General features: G+C 47.9%; 1 protein-coding gene across 2 annotated transcripts in view; it reads left to right on the plus strand.

Moving 5' to 3' along the window:
• The first annotated feature begins 2,302 nt into the window (after window positions 1–2,302).
• The window catches only part of LNX2 (ligand of numb-protein X 2), an 858,121-nt gene continuing 845,558 nt past the window's right edge, over window positions 2,303–14,865 (plus strand). For both annotated transcript variants that reach the window (XM_069639047.1, XM_069639049.1), the window contains exon 1: window positions 2,303–2,437. The gene's annotated coding sequence lies outside the window, so the exon portion shown is untranslated. The remainder of the gene's footprint in view (window positions 2,438–14,865) is intronic.

Genomic DNA, 14,865 nt, shown 5'->3' on the forward strand with positions numbered 1-14,865 from the left:
CTCTCCACACTGACCTCACTCAGCTCACCCATCTCTTTTGCAATTTCAGTGTTGGACAACGTTTTTTATTTCCATGCAGCTAACCCACCTACACCCAAGACTGAGCTTTCTAAACGTGTCTTAATGTTGCCTTCCAAATTGAACCTCAGACACTGCAGCAGGTTGCAATTTGCATAGGTATTTGGGGCCCTGAACCCAGTATTCCCTGTGAGTGAGTCAACCCGAAAGTTTAAAATCTGACCCTTCACTATCAAGAGCCAGGATAGGGACTGCAATGCAAGAATAATGCGAGCAGATATTTTCAAACTAAGTGTGCCTGACTGCATGTTTTCTGAAGAAACGCTTGCCTCTGACATATGTGTGCAACCTGCAATCATACTTTGGAATTCTGGCTGGGTCAACATTGCTCTTTATTCCGCAGAATTGATAAATTCAGTAACCTGAAGAACATTTTCCTTATTCCTATTAACCACTGTATGGAGCTCAATGCCCATGTCACGTTGCATAGAGGACGATCAACTAGTCTTTGGAAAAACCTCTCAAAACCTGGCTGCTAACTAGACAACAACAGTGGAACTAGCATGCCTCCCTCCAAAGACTGCACCAATCGGATCTTTCAATCACTAACCTCCCCAAGCTGGGACGTAAGACTCACCAGAACCACTCAAATGAACCAGCATGGGGCTGCAACATGAAAGGGTTGGACAACTCAGATTATAACACAATTACCATCACAAATCTGGACACAAAGACCGATCAGAACACGAATGTCTAAAACCAGGTTGAAATAGAGGACTGGCCCATTCAGGTCAAGCTTACTGATGTGCAATACCTCTGTGCACAACACTTAAATGAAGAACACCTTGAAGATCGAAAGTCAGGTCAGTCTCCAAAGCCTTTTCTTTCCATCAGCCATAAGACACTGCCACAACCCCACAGTTATCATAACATGTAACCCAGAATGGTGACAATGCCACATCTTGATGGATAGCAACATGATTTGGACTCTGCCACTATAGTCTGGCTCTAAAATTCCACTAAGGACTCCTCAGGCACCCCAAACCACCTCCTCTTTCCCCAGCTGATTGACTCACCTTTCACTCTACAATTACCCTTAAACTACTTCCACAGACCAAAACAAGCATGACTGTTTCACGCATGCTAACACCACCCCAAACACAGGAATTTTGGGGAGCAGGCGGCTCAGAGCCCCTCTCACAGCCTGCTAGATCTTTGGCTCTATAACATAGTATGCCCTACCAGGGGCTCTCCATGTGTCACAGCACTGTTATCTAATGGACCTCCCCCATAGATACAACACATAACCACATCGAACCATGCAGACACTCGTCACTCTTACTTCCAGACCGCACGCATGAACACCACATGTTTCTCAACTCGCTTCTCACTTATAACCCCTCCCCTCTTTTTTTGCACCACAATGCCACCTCAAATTTCAGAGATGTGCTATATAAGACCACTTTACAATACATTACATTACCATTAAGATCATGAAGTTTGGTAGCGATAACACTTTTTTCATCACTCAGACAAGGGAGTTATCCGCCATGAAATGATAAATGAAAACGTGTTTTTATTGTTGAAATTGAAATAATTGAGAAGGGTTAGCTGTAACATTGTAATGGGTTATCTGGTTAAAGCACTGAGTGGGCACTTTGAGGAAGACCACAGAATTGCTAGGTATGTGATGGGACTAGAGGGTATCGCAGACTATTAGTGTCTTTATTTCGTATTTTTCATTAATTGATTTTAAGCTACAGCAACAAAGGTTGATGAAATGTGTTCAAAGACACTCGCACAGTAAAAAACGTATAAGACTAAGTGTCTTGGACGTTTTTTTGTGGACCTTTTTGCAGCCATTCAACGTATTACTTTTTTAGGGTGTCAATTAATTTGATGGATGCAAACCTTTTATTGTTTTAAGCCTGCTCTGAACTTGCATATCACCTTTGAATACATACAAACAAGCATTTGACCTTTGAATACATACAAACAACTTAGTAAAATATGTGTTTTCTTATAACAATTTTGTCTATTAAGGTAACCCTTATTTGTTAGTTCCCCTATGTACCCCCATAGTCCCATTTAAATTGAGCCTCCTGGTTTGACCCCTCCCCTGGACCCATAATAATGATCTCTATGGACACAACTGGGGTCGGGGGTGGCTCCTGTGGAGTGGAACCACCTATCACTTTCTTCATTGGTGTGACAGGGACAACTACGAATGGAGCTCTTCCTGATTGGCTAAAGCGGCCATCACTCTGCAGGAAGAGGCGGTGACTAGAGACGAAAGGTGAATCCCTGAAGCAAAACTCGGTTGTCCTGGGTGATGACAGGTTTGACTGCGCTGTAGCTTTGCTGACAGCTTCTGCAGGGTTCTAGTGCGAGGCAAACACGGCCCGTGGTGCAGAGACAGGTCAGTGGAGAGGGGGTGGGGCGAGTGAGGGTTGACACTAGCTAAGCGCTCTGCGAAGCAGTGCTCGCGTCAGCGATCCCTGGCGAAGCACAGATTGCCATGGGATTCAGCCACGCTGTGAAGGGGAAAAGGGATTGCAAATGAGCTTTAGCGCTGACAGAGGAGTGTACACGGTGCACGTACATCAGGCAATTAGTGTGCGTGCAGTAGGTGTTGGTGCTGCATGTACTCCAGAAGCTGCGGGTTTATATGTACCATACTATGCGTGTGTATGTGCACGAGGGACTGCACGTGTGAACCAAGAGTTGAAATGGTGCGTGCAATGTGCACTGCACCCGTGCACCCTCCATGTGCACTTTGAGCAGAGTATATGCGCACCTCCGCCCCATCACTCAGCAGCATAGTATGCGTGCGTGCACCCCAGTGAGAGCGTAGTAACCTGGAGCCGAGTGTATATTGGTTTGCCCCAAGAGCTGAGAACGTCTGTGCACATGGTGCTGAGAGTTCACGCACTAGGTGCCCTGCGTGAGTGTGTGCACAATGACCTTAGAGTGTGTGTGTTTGCACCAGACCCAACAAGAGCAGGTGTGCCATAGTAGGGGAGTGTGTTACTGGGATAAAAAGCTGAACGCGGTTGAGCACCCGGCTGGGCTCCAGATGACGTTTTAGAGTGGGATTCTTTTATTGAGTGTGCGCAAGAGGAACGGAGTGAGTAAAAGGATCGACGTGTGTTGAAAAAGAAGATAAGAGAGCGTGTGCGGCGTGCCACATTACATGGATGTATATTGGTCTGCACTAAGAGCAGATTGAGTGATTGTGCGTTTCTGGTTCACATTGGCAATGGTGGAGTAACGTGTGGGTACAACTCGTGTGTGTGTGTGTGTGTGTGTGTGTATATAATGTGCCACAAGAGCTATCTGTGTGTGCACTGCGAAGTTCTGTGTGTACATCAGGAGCAGGATCGGACTGGGACATATAATTGTCTCAGGCACGAATAAAAAAGTGACCCACAGTTGCAAATGGCAATTCATTCCTTTTGTGACAGACTGTTTGAGTAAAATGTGATGCAAACTGCATTTTAAAGAAAACGTTGACCACTTTGAAATAAGAAAAACGGCACCACACTGGCGTTTTGCGTTTTTGGTTTGGGCATTGCCCTATTGGCCAGCCCGATCCTGACCAGGAGCTTAGTCTAAGTGTGTACTTGGGTGTGTGTTTGTGTGTAAATCAAGAGCAGAGAGAATGCACTCCAGTGGCTGAGGGTGGTAATGGATATTAGCTGAGAATGTTGGCATTCAGAGAGAAAGAGAGTGCACATATATACACACAAAGCACAGTATGTGTACTAGAGCAGGGGCTGTGTGTCATTTTTCGCATACAAAGTGTATGCACCAGCTAAGAGGGATACTGTACCACTACATGGGTGCAAGGGGGTACCAGAAGCGTTGGGTGTGTGCTCGTGCGCCTGCGCCCATGGAGCAGAGGTCGTGTGCGAGTATAGCTCCAGTTGTCTACGTGTACACCACGTTAAATGATTCTGCAAAATGTGCACTAGCCATAAGAAATTGTGTGCTGTGTTCAGGGGAGCCGACTTATGAATTTCCCGGGGGGGGGGGGGGCAAATACAGGAAGTGACATCACTGGCAGTTATATGACCGCATATTTGCATGTAGTCGCCAACTTGGTGCAACGGCGCGCGGGGGGAGGACGCGGGGGGAGGACGCGGGTGTTGGCGCGCGCAGCGCAGAACAGTGGAAACATTGGCTAGCATGCACTGCATATACTAAAGTCAAGAAAGAAGGAGATTTAAGCCTTCGAGTTGCATTCCAGTAAGACATCACTGCCCTTACTCCACCGCTCTATAATCGTCCAGCAACACAACTAGGATGGGAGAATGAAATGCTTGCTAAACAGAAGGTACAGCTGCAAGGTGGAGTACCACCACCACCACCAAAAAAAAAGTTCCCAATTCAAGGGAAACGAGAAGTAAAGACGTTTCCCGATTAAAAACTACCAAGCAAGACGTGTGTGGTGCCATAGTTCAGTAAAACATCAACAATTGCAACTTACAATAGTGCTGCTGTAGATTGGCCAGCTACAAGTGAAATTTGCTAAGATGTTACCTCTGGGTAACCAGATAGAGTTAGGGATGTAGCTTAATCTTAAACCTTTCAGTGGACGCATCAGATGTGTTGCTGAAGTATAATGCAATCCTGGCTGAAGTATAATGCAATCAAGTGTGGTTTCAGACTTGGGGGGAAGAGTGTTAACTGCTTTTAACATTGTCGTTTACCAGAAATTCTGGTAAAGTAGTGTACAATGTTAAAAAGCAGTTACCCAGGCTCACCCTGCACCCAGGTGATATTTGGGACTGATATAAGCACTTGCGTCTAAATGTTGTAGCCATGGTTGTCTCCATGTTTTAAAAACTCCCACTTTCCGGGTTTTCAACATTCATTCGAAACACCCCTTTTTCAAAAAATGAAGGAGTCAGTAAAAAAGCCTATGTTGAAAAGCCTATTTCGCACAAGTAGTAAGACCCAAAGAGCGACTGTATAGCAGACCATGCCAATGTAGGATACTCCAGGATTACCTTCAGTCAAAATTCACCCACTGCAATGTTCCTAAATTCAGATTGCAGAGTAGTGTCCGACTGAACCTCAATCAGCTCTTCCTGGCCATCAAATGGATGATGCACCACCTCCTCTGCCAGAAAAGTCTGCATCACCCAGTCATTAATGCCAGTATTTACTTCAGGGAAGTGTTCATCAAAGCTGGACCTTAATGTTGCTAGGTGGCTTGCCCAGCTCCAACTGTTCTTTTGCAAATGTCTAGCTTCCTCTTGAAGGCAAATACTTTTTTATTCATTCTTTCCTCTGTGTTCCCATGTCCACAGGAACGCCCCCAAAGGTGGGATTGTGAGTTTCTGTGGTGGTGAGTTCTAGTGGTCTTAGTTTCCTTTACAAAACACACAAATCACATAGTATGTTAACCAGACAATGTATCATTGTGTACAGCTTAAAGGGGGACACCTGACCCAAAGCTGCACACTAGGAGATTTATTTTGGAACAATCAACATTGTAAACACACCTCTAGTTTAGATTGTAAAGAGTGCTTGTGCTGCAATTACAAGCACCCAGTTAATAAAGTCCAGACTTAAAACACTTGATCAGCATTCAGTGAGTAAAATAACCTTATAAAAATAAAATGCAGCTTTGTATAAAATTACAGAGACTTTTGGGATTATCAGGCACTGGCAAGCGGGCTCTGCTGTTGCTATGGGAGAAGTGAGACTTGCAATGGCGACAAATTTAAGGTTAATAGCTGCCGTTTATCACAAGATGGCAGGCCAGCATAGATCTTAACCACTGAATGCCCACTGAACAGCTATAAACCCTTCTATGTCAGCAAGAGGCTGATGTAGAGGAACCAGTGATAGAAAGGAATGAGGTAATTATACTGTACCATATCCCGTGGGAGGTGATGCCCCTCCAAGACTCAGTGAAGGCCCCTCGTGTCAAAAGGTTCAAAAGTCCTGCCGCCTCAGTCCCCACAGTCCTAACTTCTCCCCCGCTTAGATTGGAAGCAGTCTGCGGCACACAGCTTGTGCAAATCGCACATTTTAAGTGTCAGGACAAAAAACAGAGAACTGAATACACTGCTGAGGTAAATGAGTTCTGACTGGCAACACTGGTAATACCGTATAGAGCCACATTATCGCACCACCCAACTATGAGTTTGAGGGCAAAGGTGGAGGAAAATCCTCCAGCAAGAAGCTGGAGGTATTTCCTCCACCATACCGCCCAAAATAGAACAATTTGGGATATTACCACCAGCAAAATTACTACCAGCAGTAATACCGCTGAAATCCACCATGGAGTCCTATGGACTCCAATTAATAGGGACTAACACTGCCTACCACCACTTGTAATCCGGCAGTAATAACGCCAGACCAAGTGGCAGTAATGGTAGTAAAGTTCGGTGGTATCTCGGCAGATTTACAGGCCACACAGAAACATCATCTCTCTCCATGTTGTCTTTTATTGTAAAGTGGATTACCAGGTTTCAGACCTGTAAGATACCCCTGTCTCCTCAGGTGACTCAGACCCCCACCATTCCATCCTACATAAACTTGATGCCCCCAGGCTGTTCTTCTAGTCTACTTTTATTCTACCCATGTAGATCCAGGAACGTCATACTCCTTTTACTTTCATGGATTATTTTACTTCCTGTTCCTTAAAGCCAGGGGTCTTAAACATGTGGCTCTCCAGATGTTTTGGACTACGACTCCTATGATCCATCACCATTGACTATGCTGGCTGGGGCTGATGAGCATTGTAGTCCAACACATCTGCAGAGCTAAAGTTTGCAGAACCCGGCGTCCAAGCAGAGGCCTGGAACTCCATACTGCCACAAGCACCTTATCATTTGACTCTGGCTCTCAAATAGAGACTTTATGTTGGCCCTTTACCCACAAACACTGGTTGTTAATATTATACCTTGGAGCTGCACGCGTTAATAGCACTAGTGCAAGAAACGTTCAGGACGGGCGGTAAGTCTCTGATTTGTCAGAGCTTCATTTTCAAAGCCTCTCTCTGAATGGAGCATGAGTGCATTCCTCTCTCAGTTGACTCACACAGTTATTGTTCTGTCTGCGTCTTTCATTTATTATAAAACAGCACCCAAGGTTGGTGGCTCTCAGGGGGTAGGGAGCCTGGACGCTAGCAATACGCTACTTTTGTAAACAAAATGAACTCCCAAAATCTTTTTTTTGTGACTGCACCAGTAAATCAACAAGAATCGATGACTGGGAGAGAGGCTGCAGTAGAGCGATTTCCCCCTAATTTCTATGGTACAGTAGTACAGATAGGAGAAAGAGGTTGGTTGGCTCTCGACTTCATCTACCTGTTCAGTAGCACACCTGGGAGTGGGTAGTTTAGCTGGCTTTGGGGTCCCCGTTTCTCTGTGATAGCATACTCTTGAGGGCATACTTTTTAATGATCATTTAATTGCAACCGCATGTGTATACCAAGTGCTTAAATTGTAAAACAGTAGGTGCATGTGCCCAAATATATTCTAGCACTTCTGTGACACTTGGGCAGTTCCACACCACTGCTGCCACCCAGGGTCGGACTGGGACAAGAAATAGGCCCGATCACCCAAAAATAAAAGTGGCCCACCCCTCGCCTCAAAAAGTGGCCCACCCCTCGCCTCACGACATTTGACCTCTGATGATATCACCGGAAGTGATGTAATTTGACCCCCACCAAAGTGACATCCCGGGAAGCGATGAAACACAACTTTTCACCCCTTGACAAAATAGGAAGTGGCATCAAATAGCATTGTTCCTAAGTAAACTACACTACGAAAAATATGGTTATGATTTCACTAAGGTGATATACATTTCATACAAGAATGGATCACCATACGTATCTTTAATATCTGTGTGTATAGATCCATATTGTCAAAATACTGTGACTCCAAGCAGACGTCCAAGGCCTCATGATAAAATGGTTTTATATAGCACTTACCCTTAAGCTCTTTTTTTATAGAACAAATATGCATACACTAGCACCCAACCTGTGTTGGTACTTATATCGACCCAAGAAGGAGAAAGGTTTTTGAAGAATAAAAAATGAAAAAATTAATTTGAAAAAAAATAATTTTTCCGAATTCAAACCGCCCCAAGCATGGCCTGAAACCGGCCCTTACTCCCCAGGGACGATTTCGGCCCAGCCAGGGGCCAATCCGACCCTGCTGCCACCACCCATAGTGGGATAGAGGCCGGGCCTTTGTGGGGCCTCAGACTCCATTAGGAGCCTATTCATGCACATTCTTTTGCCGCTTTGACCATCATCAAAGCAAAAGAAGTCATGCGCTTTTTCTTTTGTCTTCATTAATAGGCTCCTAATGGAGCCTGAGACCTCACAAAGGCCCGGCCCCTGTCGCACTAAGCATGTGTGGCAGGGGCTGTGGATCGGGCTGCTGCTTGTTAATGAAGCAACAGCCCGACCCTTTGGTCATTTATCCTCTTTTCATTTTTTTTTCTTTTCAAACTTTGGATGCGCACCCCCCCTGGGCATGAGGCTGCGGCCCACCAGAGGGGCACCCCCCACAGTTTGAATACCGCTGAGTCTAAGGCCTCCCCTCCAGGACCATACACCAATGAGTCCTAGAGTGGAGGGCTTAATCGCACATTTTCACGATTATACCCGGCCGGAGAGAAGCGATGCAGTATCGATGGAAAGGGCCATCGATGCTGCATCACTTCTCTCCGGCCGGGGGGAGGGGGCTCAGCCCCGACTTGATTTTGCTGGGGGGGGGGGCTCGGGCCCCAGAGCCCCCCGTTCTCGGCGCCCCTGGCTGTGTTTATGTGTAGAATTACTGTGACATGTGACTTTTTTTAATGACTGGCTAGTAGGTTTGAACTTGAATGTTTGCGTCCTCAGCCCGTGTGGCCGCTCGCAATCCTTGATCGTGTGTGCTTCGGCACCCATTCCATCCTTGTGTATGCGTGTCCTCTGCCCGCGTGGTTACTCGCAATCCTTGATCGCCTGGGTTTTCCCTGCACCTTCCATATTTGGCTACGCTCGCACCTGCACGCCCCAGCCCACGTGGTCCCTTGTAATCCTTGATTGCGTGTGTTTCCCTGCACCTCCCATCCTTGTTTACGCTCGCACCTGTTCCACGCAATCCTTGATCACTTGTGCTCTGCACCTCTTCCACCCTCAGCTATGCTTGCACCTTCGCCCTTGCGTCTCCCTCACAATCCTTGATCGCATGTGCTTCGCGCCTTTCCATCTTCGGCTCGCCATCACCCATGCGCCCCCTGCACGTCTCTGCTCTCCTGCAGGCCCCCCATGCCATTTTCCCCCTCGCAGACCCTGTTGCTACGCTTTGTTGCTCTGCTTTTCCTCTTGGGCCCCTTTTTTTCTTATTTCATTGTTCCTGTATTTGCTTCTTTGTCTACTGTTATTTGTACTGCTTACCTCCATTTGTTTTTCACTCTTCTCCGCTTGTTCCCTTAGATCACTGTTCATCATCCCCTTGACCACTGTTCATTTATCTAGTCATCGCCCTGCTTGTTGTTCCCTGTTGTGTCCTTCTCTTTCAGGTTCCGTCGTTTTGCTGTATACTTTTACTGCCTACTTCTTTGTTTTTGTTCATGCCCTCCTTAGTTTCCCTTCATTGATCTTTCTGTTCTAGCACCTGCTCTGCCTGGTTGTTCCCTAACTGTGTCCTTTTTCTTTCAGGTTCCCTCGTTCATACTCTGTTACTGGTTTGTTTTCACTTCTACTTCACTGCCCCTCTTGTCCCTTGAGCCCATCATCTATGAAGCTTTATTTTACTTACGTGTTCTTGTCTCATTCGGTCTCATCTGCTTGCACCCCTCCTCTTATGCCCTACCCTAGTGACTTCCCTCCCCCTTAACTTGTCACCCCCCCCTCCGCCTCCTCTCCCTTCCCCCACCTCTTCATCCTCTATGGTGCTCTCTGTTTTTCCTATCTTCTTTAACTGCTTCTCTATTGACTATCCTTACCTTCTCACTAAGTCTGGTAGGAAGAAGTTCAAAAAGGATATCCTGGTCTCCAACCCAGGCCTCCCGATCGCTGATACCTATACCAGCGCTTCCTCCAGACAGACCCTCACTGACATCCTCTTTGCCGTTCCTTTGCCAGACCTATGGCCTCCACATATGGTCTCTGTGCTCTCTCCTTTCTCTTCCTCTACCATTAATGGTGGCACCCGATGGGAAGCCCTCCCGGCCCCTTTACATTCCTCTAAGATCATCATTAATGTTTACCTAAATGGCAGTGTCTTGGTCCAAGGCCCCCCAGGTCAACCTCCTCCTCTTTGATAGCCGCTTTCCGCATCTTATCAACTTCCTTTCCTCTCCTGCTGTACATTCTTTCCCTTCTCCGACTCCCCTCCCCTCCCCTCCTTCCTCTTCTGCCCTCCCTCGGGCTCCTTCTACACTTCCGCAGGGAGCACCTCTGACATGTACCCCTCCCCGGAAGACTTTCGAGGGTGGCAACCTTCTCCACATTGCCACTCCCAAATCTCGCTCATCTGTCAAACACTCCTCTGACATCTGCCGCCTCCTGGAAGAACTTGACCTTGATGTTCTCGGCCTCACCAAGACATGGTTCACGGCCAGCTCTGCCACATGTTTTCACACTATTCTCCCCGATGGCCACAAGATCCTCTCAGTGCCCAGATCCAACTGTTCCTGTGGGGGTCTACCTTTGATCTTCCCGGAGTAGATTCCTGGCTCTATCATTCCTATGCAGGCCTACTCCTCCTTTGAATGCCTGGTCTGCAGGCTCTCTCTCTCTTCTGGCTGCTTTCTCACTGTGGCCACTATCTACCGGCCACCTGGTCAGGTAACTTCCTTCCTCTCCGAGTGGGCGGACCTCTCTGAGTGGACTGACCTCTCCTCCTCCCTCCTGGCCGCAACCACTCAACTCCTCCTCCTTGGAGACTTCAACATCCACCTGGATGCTTCCTGTCCCACCTCTGGACTCTTTCACAACCTCTCCAATTCTCTTTCTCTGTTCTTCCCTCGTGCCCGATTGACTCTGCAGGGCGCGCTCTAGATGTTGTGATCTCTTCAGACCTCCCCCTCTCTAACACTTGCACCACTCCTCTCTCCTGCAATGGCCACTTTCTCCTCTCCCCTCTCCCTCCCTCTCTACCCCTCAGGCCGAGCCTACCCCATACTGCCACCTACTTTCACGGTCATCCGACCCATGAAGCGTGTGTCAGTTGAGGCATTCACTGCCACTTTCTCTCCCCCTCCTGCTCCTCTGGCTGAAATCCTGACACAGCCCTTTCCAACCTCCACTCTTCTATCTCTGACGCTCTTGATGTACTTGCCCCTGTCATGAGGATCCGCTTGAAGCCCAAAGCCAAGTGCAACTCTTGATACGACTCAGACCTCGTCACCCTTAAACCCAAGTGTAGGGTGGCTGAGAGGAAATGGCTAGCATCATGTGCATTCTCTGACAAACTGGCCTGCTGCCTGCTCCAAAGGCAATACAGACTCTCTGTCCTCACTAAGAAGACAGCTCACATCCAAGCCCGCGTCTCAGCAGCATCTAACAACTCGGCCAAACCCTTGAAAATCTGAAAGGAGCTGGCCAATCCTGCTGTAGTCTCTACCTCTCCTGTCCCTTCACAGGCCCTCTGCACGGTCTGGACCGCACATTGAATCTCTAAAACCCAGGACATCCTATCCACCCTCTCTTCTTCTCCTCCTCCCTCTACTTTCTCATCTACCTCTGGCCTCCCTGCACCCACCTCTCCTCCTCCCTTTGCTCTGTTAACCCCAGATGAGGTTTCTAGACAAGTCCGATATATTAAAGTCTCGTCAAAACAGGTTCTTCCCTGTTTATCCAAAACCATCAAGGACCGTATTGCCACCCTCGCTCCAGCCTTGGCTGACTTTTGCAATCACTCTTTCACCACTGGAACCTTCCCTTCCCACCTGAAGCACTCTCTTGTGCACCCTCTTCTTAAGAAACCCTCAGCTGACTCCTCCTGTCCAGTCAACTATCGCCCAATCTCCATTTCTCCTTTCCTGGGCAAACCCTTGGAAAAGATGGCCATGTCCCAGCTTAATCTTCACACTGAATCTGTTGGTTGTCTCCACAATCACCAGTCTGGCTTCGGAGCAGCCAGAAGCACGGAAACTGCTCTCCTGAACATCTGTGAAGACCTGCTCTCTGATCCTGAGGCCAATCACCCCTCAGTGTCGAAAGCAGAGGATAGATCAAGTTTGATGAGGACAGTGAACCATGCCATCCTGCTCAACCGGCTCCGTGATAACCTGGGTATCACTGATCAGGCTCTGGCCTGCCTGACCTCTTTCCTCTCTGATCGACCCTCCCAGGTCCAACTTGGGTCCTTCCTCTCCTCTATCGCACTCTCTACCTGTGGTGTTCGCCAGGGGTCTAACCTTTCTCCCTGGCTGTTCAACCGATACCTGGCACCTCTCACCCACTGCTTTGCTGCTCTCTGCTCCAACTTTCTGGGCTATGTGGATGACACTCAGTTGGCTTTCGGGCTCCCCTCAGCCACCTCCTCTTCATCTCTCATCCCGGATTGTCTGTCTGCAAACCAGGAGTGGTGTGCCGCTAATGATCTCTGCCTTAATACCAGTAAAACGGAGATCCTCCTCATCTGCACACCTGCATCTTCCTTTCCTGTCACTCTCTGGTTACCCACTCTGGGTCCTCTTCCTGCTCCCACCTGTGAGGCTAAGAACCTCTGGGCCATCTTTGACTCAGAACTCTCCTTCTCTCGTCACATCTCTGATGTCTCTAAGAAGTCAAACTAGCAGCTGCACCTCCTCAGAGGTATTCTTCCTTTCCTCACCTTCTCCCAGAAGTTCACTGTCTCCAGAGCTCTAGTTCTCTCTAGGCTGGACTACTGCAACAGCCTCTTTTTAAACCTGCCTGGCTCTATGCTCTGTCCTCTACAACTCATCCAGAACAGGACTGTGAGACTTGTCCTTGGCCTCAAGCCCAGGGTTCGTATCTCTCCAGCCCTGAAATCTCAGGTTCAAGACCCTCTGCATTGTCCACAAGGCCTTCTGGGGCCTGGGACCGCAATACCTCCAACTCTCTCTTCAGAAATATCTTCTAACTCAAGCTCTCCGCTCCTTGAGGGTCAGTTGTTTTTCCAAGCAATGAGTTGGGGGCATATCTCTTTCTTCGGCTGGTGCCTCCATCTGGAGCAGCCTCCCTGCCACTCTGCAACTTGAGCAGAGCCATCTCCAGTTCCATAAGCACCTCAATAGCTTCCTCTTTGCTTCTGCCTTCTCTCTTCCTCTCCCCGGCTGACCTCTTGTCTGATACTGCACTGGTCCCCTGGCTACCCTCTGAATTCGGGTCCAGGTCTCTGCCCGTCCAGTTGCACTCCCGCACTGCCTCCTGGTATCCCCTGCACTTGTGGTCTGTATCATCAGAAACCCTACAGTCCCCTTACCTGCACTTATTGACACCTATTGTCTGCACTTTTAACACTCACACTTGCCACCTGTTGGCTGCCCTACTTGTTTGTGATCCTGTGTCTGGCACTTGCCCATCCTGCCACCATACACCCCCAGCACTTGCGCGATCTCTATGTCACTAGGACTAGTAAGATCTTTGTTTTTGTCCCCCCTCTGTTTCCCCTCCCTTGCCTCGTCGCGCCTTGAAACAATTGTGTAAAGGCACGTTATAAATGCCATATCATATCATTGAACAAAGGAGAATAGCAAGAGAGTGTCAGCTTTGTAGGGTGTGCAAGTTAATGCTGGATTTGAAAACAAGTGAATGGAATTAAAAGAGGGAATGGTTTCTTGTGGAAAACCACCTGTCAAGAAAGTAGTGTTTGTGGGTATTGCAAGAGCTGAGAAAAATATGGAGGGTAGGGGTGTTGATATTGAGTGCTTTATCCAATGGGGGTAGGGTGTGTCGCAGCAGGAAGCCAAGAAGAAGGTTGCCTCAGTAGCAAGGGACGTTCATACCAGGTTTAGTACAAGGTTTTTTGATAGTTGTGAGTTGCGTTGGATTTTCCTAATATTAAGAAAGTCGCCACTGTCGAGGTATATTAATAAAGTGGTGCAGGTTAACGATGGTACCAAAAAGAAGCTGAAGGTTACGTGCATTAGGGAAGGGGAGGAGTAGGTCCAGTGGAAAGGAGAAAGGCCAAAGAAGGGAGGCTTTGGAGGCAGGAAGGTATATTAGTTTCATCTTCGAGGAATGAATCATAAGATCTGCATGTAGGCAGCCAGGAAGCCGCTGCTCACCTGCCACCGACTCAAAATGTGACCGGAGCCTCTGATGGCCCTGGCAACCCACAATAAGGTAAGCCCTCTTGGGCAGACTGCTGACTGACCACCGACTGGAAAAAAAGAACATTTAAAATGCTGATAAAATCCAATTGAAAATCGTACCATAGTTGTGCTGTGATTTGGTGTACAACTACCCCTGAAACAAGAATATCCACCTGTTGTATCCACTTTGACTAATTTTGTCTACTTTTGATCGTGGAGAGTGCTCCTCTCCAAAATGGCTGTCGCACCCTCCAATGCCATAGTCTTCCTTCAACGTAGCACTATGGTGCTCTGATTGGCTGCCCGTCTGCTTAAGCAGGCCAATCAGGGAGCTGTCAGGCAAAGTCCGGCCCCTACCAAAGTCCCACGCTCAAGGCCCCTTTGTGAGCCTTTCGGAGCACGACGCGGTAGAGAACCCTTCACTACTATTATGATTAAGATCAAATACATACTGCTAAACCTTACTACCCAACCTTCCTAAAATCCTCTCTGGCTAAGAAACCCGTCCCCCCTGCGGCAGTTCTGCTTGTATCAGATTCCATCGCAACCAAATTCATTCGCCCTCGCTCAGAGAAACCTCTGTCCAGAAGCTCATAGTTACTGACG

This window comes from Ambystoma mexicanum, chromosome 7q (assembly GCF_040938575.1).
Source record: "Ambystoma mexicanum isolate Mex_15411 chromosome 7q, UKY_AmexF1_1, whole genome shotgun sequence".
Classification (NCBI taxonomy): Eukaryota; Metazoa; Chordata; class Amphibia; order Caudata; family Ambystomatidae; genus Ambystoma; species Ambystoma mexicanum.